Source organism: Melanostigma gelatinosum (assembly GCF_949748355.1).
Source record: "Melanostigma gelatinosum genome assembly, chromosome: 4".
Lineage (NCBI taxonomy): Eukaryota > Metazoa > Chordata > Actinopteri > Perciformes > Zoarcidae > Melanostigma > Melanostigma gelatinosum.
Window position 1 is genome coordinate 24,782,937 of NC_136637.1, and position 14,919 is coordinate 24,797,855.

The window sequence follows — 14,919 nt, forward strand, 5'->3', positions numbered from 1 at the left end:
ATAAAGTTGCAAGAACATTCTGTGCTCAACTCTAAACAATGTTGGCACCACGATCAAAAAACTATCTTGCTCCGCAGACTGATTAACCTCAACAGAGGGCTATTGGCTGTGATGTAGTCAGTAGCGCAACTAAAGGAGCATTTTAACATTTAAAAAAATATATAAATCACTTAACACATCATGTCTTCAAGCTTCATGTCTTTTAGCTACTATTCCTACATCACTTTATGTTTATCTTATTTATGCATTCCCAAAACCCTTATGATTATGACTAATTATGAATGATTAATTATGAATTATGAAACACTTATTATATCTACTAACTACAGTTTTTTGCTCAAATTTCTTACAATTCCCCCCTAACTCACAGTTCACTGTGAGTTAGCTACTCAAATGTAGTTAGTTATTCAAATGTCCCTGGAGACCTCCCCCCTACTCAATCCAGGGAGAGGCTCCCTATCTATCTAAACAGAGGCAAACAATTCATGCATACAGATTTCAAGTATTCCTGTTCAGTCCGTTTCACCCTACGCTTGCCTCGCTAACGCAAAGAAGAGTCGAATGCGTTGAAGTTCACTGCCTTCCATGTTTTGGGGCTGGCAGGATCAGGATACAGCCTGTAGGCTAGAGAACACATACTGAGAAGCCTTGACTGTTCTTTTACACTTGACAAAATTACATTTCTTAATCTTTACACCCTAAAATCCCCTTATAACCCAATTAAACAAAAAATAAAATCTCAAGATACTCATCCAAAACAATCCGTCTATTTCCCAAATTTCCAACATCTCACCGGATGTTTTAGAAGTCCATCTGGGCCTTTATCAGGTCCTTCAGGATCTCCGAGAGGATGGTCAGGAACCGCTCGTGAAGTCCCTCTGGTGGCCTCATCTAGACTGTGGCCATCAGAAGCTCCAATTCGTCCTCATCCTCGTCACATAACTGGTTGCCTGGACTGGTGTCTGGCTCATCGGTGAAGCAATAAACCCCTGTAGAAGTCCACGGATGCAAGGGAACCCCCATCCACAGACAACTAGGAGGCCTACGACGACAGCACACAGAATAATTACGATTGACAAAAATGTATGTTTCCACTGGCCAAACATACTTCCCAACCAGTCGGTGAATGGATTCGTGACACCAGAGTTGTCCGCTAGCTCTTGGCTGAGTGCTGTCAGTCCCTCCAGAGCCCTGGTCACCGATCCATCAGGAGCTGTGTTATTTGGAATGAAAGTACAGCACGCAGTCCCAAACATCTGGCCAACGCCACCTTTCTCTGCTAAATCATATCTAATGCCATTCTGTTCTGCAAGGTCATAAAACTAGTCTTCGCCAGCTGTGCATGCAGCCCTGATATGGCGTCCCTGGTGAAGGTTACAAAACGCTGTTGGTTATAGTAAATGTAGTTGATCCAATCGACATTTTTATTAATCATCACCCTCTGAGAGAAAACAGATTCTAAATCTGCTGCTATTTGATTTCTGGCTTGAAAGTCATTAGACACCCCCCTTGGCACTCTTATGACATCTTATGTACACTTGGTCATCAAAGGCTCCCTTCGGGCCACCGGCATCTCTTTTGGATCTTCTGTTAGCATGTGGGCGTGGAGAGATGAGTTCTCTATAAGTTGCATCAGTGACAGGCAAGATATAGAATGACAATATAAGTTGCACCAACGCACATCTACTGGTCCAATCTTTAGGCAGGATTGGATATATGGTTCTTCCTCCACACCACCACCATAAATCAGCTCTAGGTGCTGTCTGTCTTAACACACTGTTATATAGATAGTCGCTAGCATTGTGACTGTGGCTACAATTTGCTATAATTTGCAATAATACTACCTACATTGGGCCCCTTAGCTGTATCTGAGACTATACAATCAAATGGACCCTCTGAAACCTTGAACAGAGGTGGGGTATTATATTCTACAGGTGGGTAATCCCAGTGTAGCCCCTGACAAGTGTGATGGAGGGGCAAAGTGTCATCAGTAAACAGAGTTAAAATACAACTAAATTCAGGACTTAGGAGTCTGAATCTTGAAGGAACTGGTGTTGCTAGGGGTCTAGGTCCTGAACACACAATACAATCTGTAATTCTCCGACTTGAAGCCGTATATTGTACCCACCATAAATTCCCATCTGCCATTCCAGTTTCCACCCCTTACCTCATTCTCTGCGTCAGTCGTATGTCGAACCTGGTCTTTTTGACAGGCTTAACAATAATCCTAATGAGCCCTTGTGGGGCAGGACTATCAGTAGTTACCTTTCCCTGTACTACGTAAAGTCCTCAGTCAGTCAATTTTGGGTCTGTTAAGGTAAATCTTAAAGGATTACATCTACCCACCCCCTTTGTACACATCACAGTCATAATATGATAACAGCTTCCCATACTTATGTGTGGCGGGCCCACACTGGTCAGTTATGATGCACAAGGTTTTGGACATCCACCCGTAGGTGTGTTCATACTTGGGACAGGAAACTACTTCACAGAAGTCGAACTGGACCGTTGATGTTGTACCTTCTTTGAACATAAGAGTGAGAGTTACATTTTCATAGGTGAGTGTCGTCAGAGAAGCCTCTCTACGTGGTCTAAGATCGGTTTGATTAGCTACTGAGGCTAAATGTCGAATCGTGATGTAGTCATGCATGTGTTCTGGTTCCTGTCTGTGGTTAATTCGCCATACTAAGAGGGAAACTACTGAAATCAGGAAGAAAATAATTACAGACTTCCATAACCCACTGAATCAGTACTGTCTAAACCCCTCTATTGAGGTGTCTTTGGCTTCAAATTTTTCCTGTTTGATGTTCAATCCTGTCTCTGCGAGTGTCTTACTTGTTACCTTCGCTGCTGCACAGTGAGTGAGGTGGTGCCAAGTCGCTCCCATTTTACCTTTTCTGCATGTGAGGTTGCCAATACTACCTCTCATGGACCTGTCCACCTTGGTTCACTCCACCTGCGCTTGTGGACTCTTATCCACACCAGACTGCCTGGTGACACGTCAGCCTGCTTCCTTTCGTCAGCTGCTGCTTCTGCGTTTGTCACCTGAGAAAACAACACTCGGCTCATGTTAGTTAGAGCTCCAGTATATTTCACAATTTATAGAGTTAGCAAGTCTAGGCTAAGACCTATCACTGAGTTAGAGGACTTGGATTGTGCTGTATTTAAATTCAAAGTTGTGGTTTATCATGACGTTATTAATCTCAAAAATTGTGAGTAGCACCTTTACTGAAAACTATTCTAAATGTGGATCTACAAAAAATGTTTGACACCTTACCATAAATGTTTGACACCTTACCATATCCCCCCTTCACCTCGATATCTCTGCTGTAAGGGATCACATGGCAATCATCTATGTATCTTGGCTATACACTGAACCTCCCCATGGTCCTGGTGACAGCATGGGCATCTGTTGATGTCTCACGGGAGGAGGTCCAGATGGACCTGGTCGTAGGTACTGCTGATGTTGTGGTGGGAACGGAGCATGTCGTGGTGGTGCATTGGGCTGTCTTCCTCTTCTTTTATGTGGGCAATCTCTCACCCAATGACCCTCTCTCCCGCATACGTAGCACTTCCCTCTACCTACAGGTCTTTCATACCCCCCTCTGTAGTTACCTCTCCCTCTGTTGGATGAAGGAGGTTGGTAGTACACCACTGTGGGGGCCGGTTCTGCTGGATTTGGTTGGTATGAGGTCGGGGGTGCAGCTGGATATTGGGGCTGTTGTGAGGCCTGAGCCTTGGCTACGGCCATCTGTTTCTTGGCCAGATGTTTTCTACTTATTTCTCTGTCGGCCGCCGCTATTTGAAGTTTCAGCAGCCGCCGCGTCATTCTCTCCAGATCTTCCTGTCCTCTTGTCTCCTCAGTTAGATGTCTCTGGTTGTAGTGAGTTAGGTGTTCCCTCCACATGGCATCTTCCATGTTGCTCAAGCCTACCACTCCTCCCAGCGCTGTCTGTACTGGTAGGGGCAGGCCCTTCTGCACAGTGTGTCGCCATACTACAGTGGTGGCTTCATTGCCGTCATGTCTCCCCCCTGTGGCCTCATGCCACTCTTCTTCAGCTCTTTTTAGATACCGATGCAGCTCTTCTTCTGGTTTTAGCTTCAATCCACTGAGGGAAGTGATGTTTGGCTTCGTGGGCCAGATGCTTCTCATAGTTTCCCAGTAGATTCCTCGGAAGTTGTCGAATGGGGTCTGGTCCACTCTGCGGGCCGTTCCCGTTCCTGCTTCTAGGGCATTTAACTTTATTGTCCCCTCTGTGCGGATAATCATGGCCCGTATGTCTCCCAGTGCCAATTTATCCGCTGCCGTGAGTTTTTCAAAGAGACGGATCCAAGGGCTGGCTCCTCCTCCCAGCGGTGGCAGTGCCTTCTCCAGTGTGTCCATGTCTCGATGTCCCCATGGCACATACTCAGCTTGTCCGTTGTATTTCACCAGCAAGGGGTACTGTTGGGTCTGGGCTAATGGTGGCATCTCACCTTTTACAGGATAAAGACGTTCTCGATAGCGTTCTGGTGCCTTCCTTTTCCTGTTGAACCGTCTGGGAAGTGGACAACCTCCGGCTGCTCCACTTACCTCTTCTCTTCTGTCCTCATCAGTGTCGTCAAGGGTGTCATCATCACTTGTGGCTGCTCTCTGTCTGTTTCTGGGTTTTGGGAACACATAACCGTCTGTCTTATACTCACCACTCCCCATCTTCCACTCCTGTTTCATCTGTTTTCCTCTGCACCCCATTTGCCCTGCTTCGTCCTGGCAGCCCCCTGGAGTCTCCACGTCCATGTCCAGTGTTCCCCCTTTATTCTGTACACAGGTGCCCGGAACTGCGTTGTTCCTGTAGTCAGTAAAGTGAGTCCGAGTGTGGAATCTCCCCCCTTGACAACTCAGATTGTGGGGGAACAGAGAAACAGAGACAGCAGCAGTATATTTTGTCCAATAAATGCTCTAAATGTGCTGTGCATGTGACATTCTAAACACTTTACCATAATAGTTAACGTAACTTGCTGTAACTTTCTAAATCCTTCAATCGCATGTGTTATGTGGGTGTGCGTGGTGTTTGTCTAGTTTCTAATGTGTGTGTTAAATGTACACACTTGTCATTGAAGTCAAAGTCAACTCACCCTCTGTGTTGTATTGTGTGCGGTCGTTTACCCCAAAACTGGGATCCACTGCTCCACTTCCCAGCTCTGGATCCACTCAACCACGCACCTTGACTAAAACAAACACAAAACTGCCCAAAGTTCAGCAGTAAATGTTAGCATACGTCTGGAGTGTAAGAGAGGTCAACGACCTCTCAAATATGTTTGCGCCGTCCGTGTCAAAATTGATTCTTAGGATCGATGTAAAACAGTAAATGTACCAAAATTAGTCAATACTGGATATGTGAAGGAATCTCAAATCCAAAATTGAGGTTAGAATTCCTAAATCAAACTCAACATCTAAATCAGAATCAAAATCACAAATCTAAATTCAAATTCCATCACTGTGTTCAAAAATATTCAATCAGAATCTCATTTACTAATGAATCACAATTAAGTTCAAGAATTGAATAAGCACAACTGAAACCAATAATCTTTGTTAAAATGCTGTATTAGAACCAAGTCAACAACTAAAGTTATAATGCTTAATTAAAACTAAGGTCAGGATATAAGCTCACAGGTCATAGACAATGAATCTCTAAAAACTGTATTGTGTAAATTATCTATTAATCCACTGGGTGGCGTACTTATATTATAAAACCATGCTGTGATTGTCTCTCTAAGCCACCAGATGTCAGCCTGTTTTAGTACTAATGTAATTACAGATTCTAAACCAGGCATGTAAAAACATACGGCCCGCGGGCCGGACCCGGCCCGTTGGATGATTTAATCCGGCCCGGCATAAATTTCTGAGAATGTCAAAAAAAAAGCGAGTCTCTAGCTCATTTCTATCAAAAGTTGTGATTTTTTAAAATAATAAATACAAATCAAATGCTCCCCCCGGCCACTAGAGGGCAGCAAATGTAAAGGAGCTCACGTCCAGCATGCGGCACCGCCCCCTGATGTGTCCAGGTAAAAACTAACCGGCAATCTTGCTTCACCATTCACCACTAACACACTTGTCAACACACCCTTCCCAAAATGGCACTGTCAAAAAAAAGAAAAGTGGACACGGAGTGCAGAGTTTTCCAGGAAAAATGGACTGAGAATTACTTATTCACAGAAGTGAATGCAACACCGGTGTGCCTGGTATGTAATCAGCCTATTGCAGTGTTCAAAGAGTTTAATATTAAGCGTCACTATGAGACTCTTCATAAAGAAAAGTATGACCACTTGAAAGGACAAATAAGGAAAGACGAGATAAACAAATTGGTCGCTGGTCTGAAGAAACAGCAGTCTACTTTTACGCGCAGCCGCGATATCTCTGATGGGGCTGTAAGAGCCAGCTACATTATTGCCAACGAGCTGGTGCAGGCATCCAAGCCGTTTTCTGATGGGGAGTTTGTAAAAACATGCATGCTGAAGGCTGCAGAAGTCGTGTGCCCTGAAAAGCGACCTGCCTTTGCCAATATCAGTCTAACGAGGAACACTGTCGCAGATCGGGTGACAGCTCTCTCAAGTGACTTGAGCAGCCAACTGAAAGAGAAAATCAAGTCATTTATCGCATTTTCAATTGCAATAGATGAGAGCACCGATGTCACAGATATTGCTCAACTGGCCATATTCATTAGAGGTGTTGATGAAACTTTGACCATCACCGAGGAGCTGCTTGAATTGGTGCCCATGAATGACACCACAACAGCAGATGACATTTTCAGCGCTCTCGTTGGAGCGCTGGACAAGGTGGGAGCGGACTGGTCCCGTGCCGTGAGCCTGGCTACCGACGGTGCGCCATCAATGGTCGGGAGAAAGGCAGGTGTTGCCACAAAATTCCGTGACAAAGTACAGTCAAATGGAGGACAAGAGTTTTGGGCATTTCACTGCATTTTGCATCAGGAGGCGTTATGTTGCAAAACACTGAAAATGGACCATGTTATGAGTGTGGTTGTGAAAACTGTCAATTTCATCAGAGCGCGTGGTCTAAATCACCGTCAGTTTGACACATTTCTCAGTGATAATGACATTCATGCTGGCCTCCCATACCACACTGAGGTGCGGTGGTTAAGCAGAGGTGCAGTACTCAAGCGCTTCTTTGAGCTGCGAGGGGAAATAGGACAATTTATGGAGAAGAAGGGACGCCCAGTAAAGGAACTTAAATGCAAGGAATGGGTGCAGGATCTTGCGTTTATGGTTGATATTACACAACACTTGAACACACTTAACACTACATTGCAGGGCCGTAACAGGGTTGTCACTCAATATTACGACAGCATAAGTGCGTTCAAGATGAAACTGTCACTGTGGGAGACGCAGCTATCCAACGGCGACACCGCGCATTTCTCTTGTCTCACAGCTGTGCGTCCGAAGGCACCGGACCGTCCCGATAATGATTTGGATAAATATAAAGACAACATAACAGATTTGCTGCGAGAGTTTGAGCAGAGGTTTCAGGCATTCAGTGAACTTGAGAACAAACTTGGCTTTTTTCGCTCGCCATTTACAGTGAAGCCTTCTGATATGCCAGCTGACATTCAACTCGAGCTTATTGACTTGCAGTGCGATTCCGCTATGAAGGATAAATTTGGGTCTGTGGGATTGGATACGTTTTATCAATATCTTGTGCCACATTACCCCACATTAACAGCCAGGGCTGCAAAGGTTCTATCCATGTTTGGGACTACTTATCTCTGTGAACAGGTGTTCTCCGTCATGAACAATAATAAAACAAAGCAGCGCTCAAGATTAACAAATGAACACTTGAATGACATTGTTAAATGTGCTGCTACTCAAGATTTGACACCTAACATCGATGCACTTGTGAAGGCAAAAATATGCCAAGTTTCAGGAGCCAGCAGCAGCAAGTAGACTGCAGGAGTACAGTGAGAGAGAGAGAAAGTTGTGATGACACGAAATTTGTTTGCACTCATGAATACAGATAATTAAAAAATAAGATTAATCTGGTTTCATAAAGACAATTAATATTGTGCAGTATATTCTCATCTTCAGAGCCTACAGTTTGATCTGATGTAATCTTATTGCCCATGCACTGCTATAACTTTTATTTTGTATTTTATTTATTTCAAAGCAGTATGACATATAAGGCAAAAATATTTTTTTCACAGCTCCCACATTATTCTTAAAAGTCTGCTTTGAAGTGTCATGATAAACAGCTCTCAGGTGGCTGGTGCAGGCTGGGAGCTCTCCAAGGTCCTGAACTAACTCTCTGCTGCTGCTGCTGTTGTTGTTGGGAAGTGCAGGCAGCAGAGCAAAAAGCTCTCAAAAGACTTGTTTCTGTGTTTTCCCTACCATTACACTGGATGTAATTATATCCCTGTTGCATAATCTAATGTGCAGTATATTCTCATCTTCAGAGCCTACTAGTTTGATCTGATGTAATCTTATTGCCCATGCACTGCTATAACTTTTATTTTGTATTTTATTTATTTCAAAGCAGTATGACATATAAGGCAAAAATATTTTTTTCATAGCTCCCACTTGAGTTTGTTTAGTGTGGTGAGTTGGTTCAGGTGTAAAACTGCATTCACTCAACTGTCAAATAAACCAGTTGTTAACACATTCACAGCCAAACATGAAAATCATTTTTTTCTCCATTGTTTGTGAATAAATGTGTTGTGCTTAGAAAAGATCCCTTGTCATCCGTGATTATAATATGTAGGGTGGGCTACAAATGTAGGCTGAATGATAAAGCATAGTACTGAAAAACAAAGCTAAATATTTGGAGTTGACATTCTTTTACTGATCCGGCCCACCTGAGAACAGAAAGTCTGGATCCGGCCCCCGAGCCAAACTGAGTTTGACATGCCTGTTCTAAACACTAGGTTTCTCATTATCTAGCAGTTACTCCTCCTGGCCGCTAGTTGGTTTTCTGGCGTTTTGCATTTATTCTACTATTTTTCTAGCTTCCTGTTGACGTTCTAACTTGCCAGAAGATATGCTAACGGGAATGCTAACGGCTGTGCTAACAGCAAAAACGGAGCTTCTAATAAAGCTTACGCACACACAAGTTTTACCAAAATCCCACACATTAATTCTACACATACGCCTCTGTCTCCTCTCACAACCCACCGGTTATTTTCTTTTATAAACACTTTTATTTTACATACAGAGTACCGCAAAACCGGAGCTACACGTAGCTAGCGTTAGCTCCTCACGGCGGCTACAGATCATGCAATGTTATTCATCATTTTAAACGTATTTCCACGCTGCTAAAACACAGACTAGACACACATATTATTGGACTTAATGTCCGTTTTTTTAATAACCTTAAATCCTCTGGTTTAACCAGGCCCTACGATCGTCGTATACAACCTTTCACCCAGTGTGTTCTCACAATCGTATCTCCCCACAACGCTATCGCCAACACGGCAACCACGCACATGACAAGACACAATTGTTACCGGACTTATTTATCTTTTACCCACCCGAACGTCCTTTAATATCTTGCATTCAAAAGCCTCCCAGCACCCCGCGGCAATCTTACCTTTTGCAGACTCGATTCCCGGCAGCAGTGCCTGGCTGCTCCCAAATGCTACCGAAGCTGTCCTGGCTCACCAGCTCCTTCTTGTCAGTGTCTTTATTCCATTTTGAACCACACCATCCAAAACTCAAACTCTAGGCAAGGCCGGCGAGGTAGTCCGCGGACATCGGGCTCTGTTAGTGCAGGAATCCCCGACCCCCGACGGTCTAACTCCGCCGGTCCTACCTATACCGAGCAGTGTTGGTCCACCACTCCCAAAAAATACGCAGTTCGGCCCATCAGGGCTGCCGCCCATCAACGCTTATCGATTCAACGCTCCCAGTCCGCGCAGCTTACCAAACGCTCTGAATCTCAGTATTCACTGGACTAGTCCCCTCTGCTCACCATGCTAGTATACTTCAGACTGCAAATCATAGCTTACCTCAGTGGAACTCGGCCTCCTCCTTGGAACGTCCTCACCGCAACACAGAGCTAGCTGTTAGCAACGCTAGCCAAAGACACTTCCCCTAAATTTCTTAAAAAGCTACCTCACAGACTTTCTTAAACGGCGCTGAGTACCATTGATGTGGGCCCAGAAAGTGTGTTTGACCAGTGCAGCCTCCAGCCCACGCAGCGAGGCCAGTAAGAGTGTCCCATCTGGGGTGCCAAATTTGTGGAGGCCAGAGCACACGTGTCCGGCTGCTTTGTGCCGTCGACACACGCTGCAATAATAACGCTACCAAAACTGGTTTACAATTATAAGGAATTTAATTCCACTGATGCAAGTACGATTACAGTTAAACATTGGAGTACATACTCCTATGAAATATTAAAACAATAAAACCCCATTTGCAAAAAACTCTACTCAGCTCCTCAGGTATAAAACACGTCTGTCCTCTGCGAGCATTCACGTGAGAGAGAAAAATACTTTAATTCAAACCTCCCACACATTCGTTCGCGACTCCTCCCCTTCCGTCTATCTCAATTGCTTGTATTGGCTAACTTCTCTACGCACTGCAACGCCTGTCTCCATGACTCTCTTGCCCTGAGTTTCTAACACATTCAATGATTGTCAGTTATTGTTTAATCCCGTCTATAATAATCCTTCAGTATGAAAGTTAAACTTCTGCAACTTGGCAGAAGCTTCATGTCTTTTAGCTACTATTCCTACATCACTTTATGTTTATCTTATTTATGCATTCCCAAAACCCTTATGATTATGACTAATTATGAATTATGAATTATTAAACACTTTTATTATATCTACTAACTACAGTTTTTTGCTCAAATTTCTTACACCTGTAGCATCAATCTTCCCTCCGTCCGATAATCCACATTACCACTACCGTTAGTCTGTGTGTTGGCAATAAGCTTGACACGTAATGATTCTTCAGAGGCAGTAACTCCATTTAAAAAGGTTTACTCAACAAAAATAAAGTTGCAAGAACATTCTGTGCTCAACTCTAAACAATGTTGGCACCACGATCAAAAAACTATCTTGCTCCGCAGACTGATTAACCTCAACAGAGGGCTATTGGCTGTGATGTAGTCAGTAGCGCAACTAAAGGAGCATTTTAACATTTTAAAAAATATATAAATCACTTAACACATCTTATTAAGTCTACTATGGCTTTTACATTCCAAAAGAGAACGTTTATTTTAAGTTGTAAGGACTTTTTGCTATGAATGCCTCATCATATATTTTAGCCAGTTTAAAAAAAAAAAAATGTCGTGGATGTGATTATAACACAAGGACAACCAAGAAGGGAAGCTTTTTAAAGTATTAAAAAATATGCAACATTTAATTTGTTCTGAAACAGTGTCACTGGAAGATGGAGATGCTTCACTTAACTTTAAAAATAAATGCAATCGATCCAAGTGTTGCTGTCTGTCGGTGAAACAGGGCCAGTTGTCTTGCGTCTGGTTAGACTTTGTAGCCTGACCTCAACATGAACTCCAGAAGCGTCTTAAACTTTACTGTCAAATAAAAGGTGAAACGAGTAACTGAATAAAGTGTGGCCTGTAAACCTACTCACCCCTGACTTAAAAAAAAAAAAAGGGATTTATAAAAAATGAAGAGATGAATCCTCCTGCATACACTGGTCTGCCAGCTGAGGAATTTTGAGCATTTTAGAATTATTTTCTTGATTATTCCTTTGTTGTATTGTTTGGATAAAATGTCTCACTTGAAGCAGCACTGGCGCCCTCTGCCTTGCAACTGACAACATCTCGAACTCTAAACCTTCAATCCGGGTTCCTCCCGGTCGGTAATTTGAGGGAACTGATGACCAATCCCAGTGAGCATTTTTTGGTTCAAAAGACGTTTAAAAGACGTCTATGCCCGACGTTGAAAAAACGTTCAAAAGTGAAAGTTTCTTCGCCGACTATTTGTAGACGTTGAACAGACGTTCACGCTTAGACCATATTTAAACGTGATTTGCAATACTATAATTTTTCGTCCTCTACATTGTGCGAATACTAATATATCATGATTTAGAGGCTTACTAAGAAACCACATCCACATTTATCAGTTGAAAGCCAGTATTGGACATCACGTTGATATCTGGTCTAAACGTGAGCGTTGAATCAACGTCTACAAATAGTCGGCTAAAAACCTTTCACTTTTCACCGTGTATTAACCGTGTATTCAACCTCACCGTGTATTCAACGCCGAAATGCTTACAGTCCTTCTGGGTATAGAACACATCAACAGTTTCCACTTACAGGACAAAAGACCAAGTGACACAGCAACAGTTCATTTGTATTTATTAAAGCACAATATAAATATAACAATGTTCTTTATATAAAAACATAATCTCCTTTTCCTTCTTTAAATGTCGTTTTCAAAGCCACACAGGAGCCTGTTTCAGGAGATCTGCCATATTTTCAAGCTGGACATCTGTAAATAAAACAAGTATTAGAAAAACATATTGACTTAGACCAGTTTTGAACGTCTCTACACCGGAGACCATAGACGTGTCTTCAACGGAACAATGCTGACCTGGATATTACACAATATTGTTTATATATTGCCATAACCCAAACAACAATGTTTTGACCATGATCTATTAACGTTAGTACAGTACATTAACTAACACACATGTCTGCTGTTTACTGTTCGTAAACTGCTAACGCTACATGCTAACAAGCTAGCAGCCTCGCCCGCATGATGATCATAACATGATATTAATGGTATGGTAATAATATTTCGGTTTGCAATACTGGAATAAAGTAGTTCAAGTACTTACAGAGTACGTCGTTAGCGTGAAGCCTCGTTTATTCCTCGTTTATCCTCGTTTATTCCGTCAGCTCGTTCACTTCCTCATCACTCAGTAAGAGCTAGCTTGCTTGTCGTGTTTCCAGCCTCTAACTTAGAACAATGCAGAGTCCGTGCGCATGCATATTCCAGCAGTAAACACCGAGTTGTATTGTAAATAAAATATACATTCATTCAATGTTAAACACAGCTTATACGCGGATATGTGAGTTCTAGTGCAAGAAGGTCAAAAACTCCAGGCGGGGCACTCTAGCGCTCGCCTGAACAAAGTGGAAAGGACTAGAACTCTGAAGGATAGCCTTTGCCCCAGTTAAATGTCACATAGTCTTACAGAGAACTAGTTTCAACTGCCTGATCCATCTTAGAGATAGAAAGAGGCGCCCTTGCATATCTAGCGCCTAGCTTATCTAGTCGGCCGAACATAACAATATGCTGTTACATCAACATTTCACACACACTGACGTTCCAGAGAAGGCGGACCCGGACGTGAGCCAGTGTGGGTGGAGATGCCCAGTACTCAAACAGGCTGTCTGTAAGATAGAAACAGATCCGCCTCCTACTTAGTATTCAACCAATAGGCTTCCATCCGAAGAACCTATACACGGCTCGCGCACTCTGTCTAAGCGCCTTTTAGCTTTTCATTCGCTCCTACAGAGTAATAATAATAATAATAATAACTTTAATTTATATAGCGCCTTTCAGGGGACCCAAGGCCGCTTTACAAGAGTAACAGTTTAGACAAAAACAGTTTAGACAAACAGTCATAAAAACAGAACAAGTAAACTAGGGGCCGAAAGCCTTGGCGAACAGATGGGACTTGAGGGCCCTTTTGAAGGCGTCCAGAGTGGAGATGTTGCGGATCACCGCAGGGAGAGAGTTCCAGAGGGTGGGGGCTGCCACACTGAAAGCTCTGTCCCCGAAGGTTCGCAGTTTGGTGCGGGTGGTGGCAAGCAGGCCAGAGTCTGAAGACCGCAGGTTCCGGGGAGGGGCATGTGGGCGGAGGAGGTCCGATAGGTACTGGGGGGCATGGGCACGGAGGGACTTGTAGGTGAGGAGGAGGATCTTGTATGAGATGCGGGACTTGACCGGGAGCCAGTGGAGGTTGATGAGGGTGGGGGTGATGTGCTGCCAGGGCTTTGTGTGCGTGAGAACCCTGGCGGCAGAGTTTTGTACATACTGGAGCCTGTCCAGGGTTTTGTTGGGTACCCCGAACAGGACACCATTGCAGTAGTCCAAGCGGGAGGTGACAAATGCATGGACCAGGGTTTCAGCAACAGACTCCGAGAGTGACGGCCGGAGTCTGGCAATGTTCCGGAGATGGAAAAAGGCAGTTTTGGTGACGGACTTGATGTGGGACTTGAAGGAAAGGGTGGAGTCCAGGATGACACCCAGGTTGCGGACTTCAGGAGATGGGGAGATGGAGCAGCCGTCAACCTCGAGGATGAAGTCACCAACCTTCCGGAGCAGCGCCTTGGGTGCCACAACCATGAGCTCTGTCTTCTTGGTGTTGAGTTTGAGAAGATTTGATGACATCCAGGTTTTTATTTCATGCAGGGAGTTGACAAGGGACTGAGGGGGGAACTGGGAGGATGGAGTAGTACTGAGATAGATTTGAGTGTCATCAGCATAGCAGTGGAAGTTCAGTCCATGATGGCGGATGATCTTGCCGAGGGGGAGCATGTAGATGGTGAAGAGGAGGGGGCCAAGCACAGAGCCTTGGGGCACGCCATGATTGACTGGGGCTAGGGGGGAAATAGAGCCGTTGATGGAAACAAACTGAGTGAACTTTCTAGGTCCGTGCACGTTTAACTGCTGGACATAATACTTCTGTTACAAATAAACCTTATTGCTTGAATTGAGCTAAACGCCTCGACGTAAGTCTGTTCACCTGAGTTTTCTCCTCAACATGAGTTTTATTCTCAACACTGAACATATGCAGACATAATGTGCTCTGCTCTCATTATGATGTCCTGTGAGCTTCTTGTTGACAGCACACAGTCTATAGTTCCATATTTACGACATTTTATATGAGACATTGAATGCGTTGAAATAACGTCTTCGTGTAGACCACATATGAACGGACAGCGGAATA